The following is a 6,694-nucleotide window of genomic DNA, read 5'->3' as shown; positions in this document are numbered from 1 at the left end:
ATCCATTATGATCAAATCAAAAGATATAATTTCGAGTTACGGGAAAGTTTTATTAGATACTGGGTGTAATTTAAACTTAATCAAATATAGCGAAGTCAAAAATAAAAATTTAATCGATGACTCATTTTGTTACAATTTAAACGGAGTTTCAGAAGCTATTACACTCGGTAAAGTACAAATTCAAATTTTTAACAAAAATACATATTTTCATGTAATCCCAGACGACTTTCCTTCAGACTATTCAGGTATACTCGGTATGGAATTTTTACGCGAACAAGGCGGCATAATCGATTTAGTTCGAAATACAGTAACATTTACAAAATTAAATAACCTAGAGATCTCATTAACATTGCTCATTTGTATGCAATAAATACTCTTAGCGAAGATGTCAAAGTAAAAGTGCCAATTATCTCCTTGTATCCTTTTGAAACAAGTGAAGAAGGTAGCACTTCCTTATCGCAAGATGAAACAGATCAACAAGATAACAAAAGTACCAGGGCCCGGGAAAATTGCGTTGATAATGTATTAAGTCTCTTGCGTTTAGAACATCTGAATGACGAAGAGCGTAAAGAAATAAGTTCACTCGTAGAAAAATATGCTGACCTCTTTAGCATTCCGGGAGAAAATTCGCAGGCAACATCCGTAGCTTCACATACCATACCTACTAAAGACGAAATTCCAGTAAACACTAGACAATATAGGCATCCTCCTCCACACAGAGAGGAAATCGAAAGACAAATTACTGAACTTCTGTCAATGGATGTTATCGAACCATCTACCTCTCCATACAATTCACCTTTATTTATCATACCTAAGAAAAAAGACTCTCAAGGCAGAATAAAATACAGACTAGTAATTGACTATCGTAAATTAAATGAGAAAACTATTGGCGATGCATACCCATTACCTCTAATTAATGATATACTTGATCAATTGGGTGGTGCAATTTATTTTTCAATTTTTGACTTAAAATCGGGGTTTTATCGAATAAAAGTAGACGAAAAAGATAAACATAAAACTGCATTTACAACTCCTCGTGGTCATTATCACTTTAACAGAATGCCATTTGGACTTAAAAATGCACCAGCAACCTTTCAAAGATTAATGGATTTAGTTTTACGTGGCTTACAAGGAGTAGACTTATTTGTTTATTTAGATGATATTGTTATTTATGCTCGTTCTCTTGAAGAACATACAGTTAAATTCGAAAGACTAGCAGAACGGTTACGTAAAGCCAATTTAAGTTTTCAACCCGATAAATGCGAATTTTTGAGAAAAGAAGTCATTTACTTAGGTCATCTCATTTCTGCCGACGGTGTCAAACCTGACCCCGAGAAAATTAGAGCAATTAAAGAATACAAAAGACCCATTAATACCACATAAGTAAGAGAATTTCTAGGACTTGCTGGTTATTATCGGCGTTTCATAAAGGATTTTGCAAAAATAGCTAAGCCATTATCGGATCTTACAAGTAAAAACGCAAAATTTATCTGGACTCCTGAACACCAGAAAGTATTTGAAACTTTACGCGAAAAACTATGTACAGCTCCGATACTGTAATATCCAGATTTTTCAAAACCTTTTATTTTAACGACCGATGCATCTAACTACGCAGTTGGTGCAATTCTTTCTCAGGGTAAAATAGGTGAAGATAAAATAGTAGCAGCAGCCTCTCGTGTACTAAATAAACACGAGAAAAATTACTCTACGACAGAAAAAGAGATGGTTGCAGCTCAGTTCGGTATGAAAACTTTTAGGCCCTATATTTACGGTAAAGAATTTACTCTCGTCACCGATCACAGACCTCTAGTATGGGTAAACTCAATGAATGACCCGACATCTCGTGTGATGAGGTGGAGAGAACGACTTAAAGAATTTGAATATACGGTATTATATAAAGCGGGTAAGAAAAATACAAATGCCGACGCCTTGTCTCGTAATCCCGTATCAGAAAAACGCGAAGCATATCCAATAAAATTTAAATGGCGACCCACGGGCAAACCGGGGATTGCAAGACTCAGAACAACCGATACGTCAGGCTCTGAGACCAAAATTACAAAAAAACGGAAAGTGGCTATCCACTCAGAAAAAGATAGTCCAGACAAAAATTCAAAAATAAATCCTAAAGATAAAAATCAATTTTCAAAAATTAATGCTAATTCAGTCGACGGGGTTAGTATTATGAATTCAAAAATTTTACTGGAGGCTAGTACTCTGACGGCGGGGTTATGCGACTCAGTCGAAAGGACCTCATTTACTGGCAAAAAGAACTAGGAGACTAATAAAATCGCGGTTTCACCTGATGAAAGCACTCAGGCGGTGGAGTTAAACGACTCAGTCGAAAGGCAAAATTCTGACAAAACGAAGCAGATGGCTAATAAAATCGTGGTTTCACCTGATGAAAGCACTCAGGCGGCGGAGTTAAACGACTCAGTCGAAAGGTCCTCAACTGGCAAAACGATCCAGGCGACTAATAAAATCGTGGTTTAACCTGATGAAAGCACTCAGGCGGCGGAGCTAAACAACTCGGTCGAAAGGCAAAAATCTGACGATACGAAGCAGATAGCTAATAAATTCGTTCATAAAAATTCAAATAAAAATTATTCTCCTGACACAGATAATCAGGCGGTTGAGCCGTGGGCCTCAGTCGAAATACCTTCGGAAAGACGCGATGGAAATAGGAGTAGCTACCCTGTAAATCAACGGTCATTTTCAAAGGGAACAAATAAAGTTAGGATAAGTGGAAACACCGACCAAAACGAAAAACGGTATATTCCCTACCCTATCGATAAATCGAAATCCAAACACAAAAATTTAGATTCGGATTCAAAAATAACAAATACAAACGAAAACATAAATTTAAAATTAAATTTAACAAATACTGATAACAAAATGAATTCAGATAAAAATAAAAATTCATCAAATAATAATAAACAAAATGATAAATGAAATAATAATTTAAAATCATCAAATACAGAAAATAAATTTACCACAATAGGTAATGTAAGTAAATTACCTGCCTATTCTGATGAATCATCATCATCAGTATCGGGTAACATAATTGACGCATTAATGCTAAGAAAGAAACTCATTAGAAATAATGAAGTTTTATTATCCGACGAAGAATCAGACATGACTGACTTCGACTTATCATACATAAATAAAAATTCAAATAAATCTTCAAATATAATTAATTCACAAAATCAAGATCTATTATCCAAAAATTACCAAATACAAAAATCCAAAAATACAAAAATCACAGAATCTACATTACCACCTACAGAAAATACAGACATACCAACGACATCTACACAATTTACTCCAAACGTACATACAAAAATCAAAGATAATAAATTTAAAAATAGATTTATTCCTCTTCAATATAAGAGAACCCAAAGGTTCGAGGATTTTACACCGTCTCCAATATTTCGTACGCGTAAAAGAATTAATAAAAATATTAGCAAAACAACGTTTAGAGTTATCGACAGTTCAGATGATGAATCGAATACTGAAGAATCGGAAATAATAGACTCAAAAATATATTCAAGTCATTCAAATGACATTAGTTCAGAATCTCCTATAGAAACAATCCCAATTACTCAAAGATCGCCAAATAAAAAAAACAGACAAAAAGTAGAAGATATGGGAGGTGCTGTATCGTGGTCTTCAGACGAAGGCGACAATCACCCTCAACACATAACATTCGAAGCTCTTATTCATAATGATAATAATAATAACATGTCTATAGAAAATATAAACGAAATTTCTAATGCCATGCAATCAATGACAGTAGATTCATCCGAAGAAAAAATACCTTCAACACTCATTACACAGACTAAAAATAAAATAACAGACAAACAAATAGACATTAACAAAGACGATAGAAAAGAGATAGTTCAAACGGTAAAGACTAATGACCCTCCACCATTACACAGATCTACGAGACAATGAAAACTCAAAACATGTACGTGTGGATCAGATAATACAAGCACACATACACACACACATAAACATACATCAAAAATAAAACAGACTCTTTCAAAGAAAATTCAAAATAAACAATTTAACAAGAAAATTGCAAAAAGACAAAAAAACATTAAATTACCAGACATAATGGTAACGTTAAAAGCACTCAAAAATAATAATAATAATAAAAATTCAAATACAAATAAGATTACAAAAACAAAAAGAAAATTGTCAACAATAGCCGAAAATAATATTACTGAAAATAAAAATATAAATTCTATAACTCTACAAAATTCACAGAAAGATTCAAACTCACATACACTAGTCACAAAAATTAAGGGATATAAAAAAAATTCCAAATTTTTTGGTGATTTTCAGCGAGCTGTAACTCCGAGGAAAATGATCGCACAGAAAAAAAAAAAAAGCAAATTGTAGCTCCAAGTGTCTAGTTTTTAGATATGACCATGAAAATTTTTGTCATCGTCAGGTCTGGAGAAATCCTAAGAAAACTACTGAAAAAAATTTTTCGAAATTTTTTTCGTCTTAAAAAGGTCTACGGGCTTCAAAAAAATTTTTCGATTGTTCCGTTTAAAAGCTCTTTTAGTAAATTTAATACCCTTTAATTTGACGTAATCAAAAAGCCTGTACGATAATTTGCCGCGGAGTTATCGTCAATCAAAGCAAAAAGTTTTTTTGACTTTGGAAATCAATAACTCTGGAAATAATGACCGTATAGGAAATCGAAGGAGGGTTTTGAAAACTACACAATATTCTCTATAAGAAAACGTAAACCGCTTTTGAAGAAAAAATTTTTTTGAATTGAAAACTCGGACTGAAAAAAGACAAAAATTCGCATAATTAAGGATATTTGGATAACTTGGTATAACTTTGGATAAAATGGATGAACGAAGGATATCGTTGGTAACTTTTTAACTTCAAAGTGTCCCCTAAAATCCCTAAGAAATTCAAAGCGCTGCGATTTTTTGTTCATAGTGCCCAGAAGCTTCAAATTCTGTGTTTTCGCAAAAATCACCATTATGAGCAATTTTGTGATTTTTATTCATTTTTCCATTGAAAAAAAATTTTTTTTTCAAAATTCTTTATTTTTTCGATCAAAGAGATTGATTTTTCAAGAAATTTGAAAAAAAAAAATTTCAATTTTTTTCGAAAATTTTTTTCGAAATTTTCTCAATTTTTTTCGACTGTTGTTTTACCGCCGGCATTAGCGTTACCCAAAGCGTACCACGTGGAGGTTGCTCGGTCGGATTTACGCTTCTCACACACACACACACACACACACACGTGTGTGTGTGTCTTTGTCTGCGTGTTTGTCGGTTTGCAGCTGCCGAATGACCTCTGTACGCACGGCAGTAACTGCTCAGTACCGTGTATTGCCACCTCTGTTCCGAATCACAGCTCGTAAACGCTCTTGCATGTTGATCCATCGTCGAATATCACGTTGCGAAATTCCTTGCCAACAACGTAACAACGCTTGAGTCAACTGATGAAGATTGTGCAGTTGCGGATAGTCTCGCCGCAATCGACGCCCAAGCATGTCCCAAACATGCTCAATTGGGTTCAAATCAGGACTCATCGCTGGATGATTAAGCGTTGTTACGTTGTTGGCGCGGAGAAAAGTTCGCGTACGAACTGCAGTGTGAGGACGAGCATTATCCTGCATCAAAATGAACCGTCTTGCCCCCATGCGTGTGCGCATAGGCAGGACGTGTGGCTCCAGAATTTCGTCGACGTACCTATCGGCAGTCAACGTCCCACGAACGATGACCAACGGGGGTTCTGGTATTGAAGGACACGCCTGCCCACACCATGACTGATCCACCATTGAAAGCTGTAACTGGTCTCGTAAAACCATCCCGATCTCGTTCTCCACGACGGCGCCAAACGAGAGATCGTCTATCGCTGCCATGAAGACAAAATCGAGATTCGTCAGTCCATAATACACTGGTCCACTGTCTACGACCCCAATGGTGATGATCATGAGCATAGGCCAATCGGGCTCGGCGATGTCGTGGAGTGAGCATAGGCACGCGATTTGCGCGTCTAGCGCGTAGTCCTTGCTCTCGAAAGCGATTTCGAACCGTCGATGCCGATATGTGTTGTTGGGGAGGACGTTGTCGACGATTGCGAAATTGATGAGCGATCGTGTGGGCATGCGCAGTAGGGTTTCGACGAGCTTCTCGAATGATAGCTCGATCATCACGCTCGGTAGTGATTCGTAGTCTACCTTGACCCGGACGACGATCGTAACTTTGAGTCGCGTTAAATCGGGCATAGGCCCGACTGATAACGGACTGGCTCACTCCCATAGAAGCTGCTACTTCCACCTGACTGTAGCCCTCTTGAAGGAGGGTAACAATGCGAGCCACATCTGTGGCAGCTAAATGTCGACGAGGCATATCAAAAGGTGCTTATCAAAGAAAAGCTTACATAAAATTCACGTAAGGAATTTAGGCTAAAAAGAAAACGTAAAATTCAAGTTTTGTGTGAGGAAAAGCCGAACTCCGCGGGGGGTATATCAATTTGTTTTTATTGAATTTTTAAAATGAGATTTAAAACTAAGGCAGTTGTAGCGGACAGAAAAAATTGAGTTAATTTTTTTTGACAATAGTGAAGCATTCTGAAGACGATAAAAAAAAAAAAATTAAAAAAAAAATTTTTGATAAAAAAATTTTCGAAAAAAATTGAAATTTTTTTTTTTTTTTTTCAA

Source organism: Cotesia typhae, unplaced genomic scaffold, assembly GCF_013202065.1.
Source record: "Cotesia typhae breed Kobodo isofemale line unplaced genomic scaffold, CoteBio_Ctyphae contig_27, whole genome shotgun sequence".
Lineage (NCBI taxonomy): Eukaryota > Metazoa > Arthropoda > Insecta > Hymenoptera > Braconidae > Cotesia > Cotesia typhae.
Note: the sequence above shows the minus strand (reverse complement) of the source record.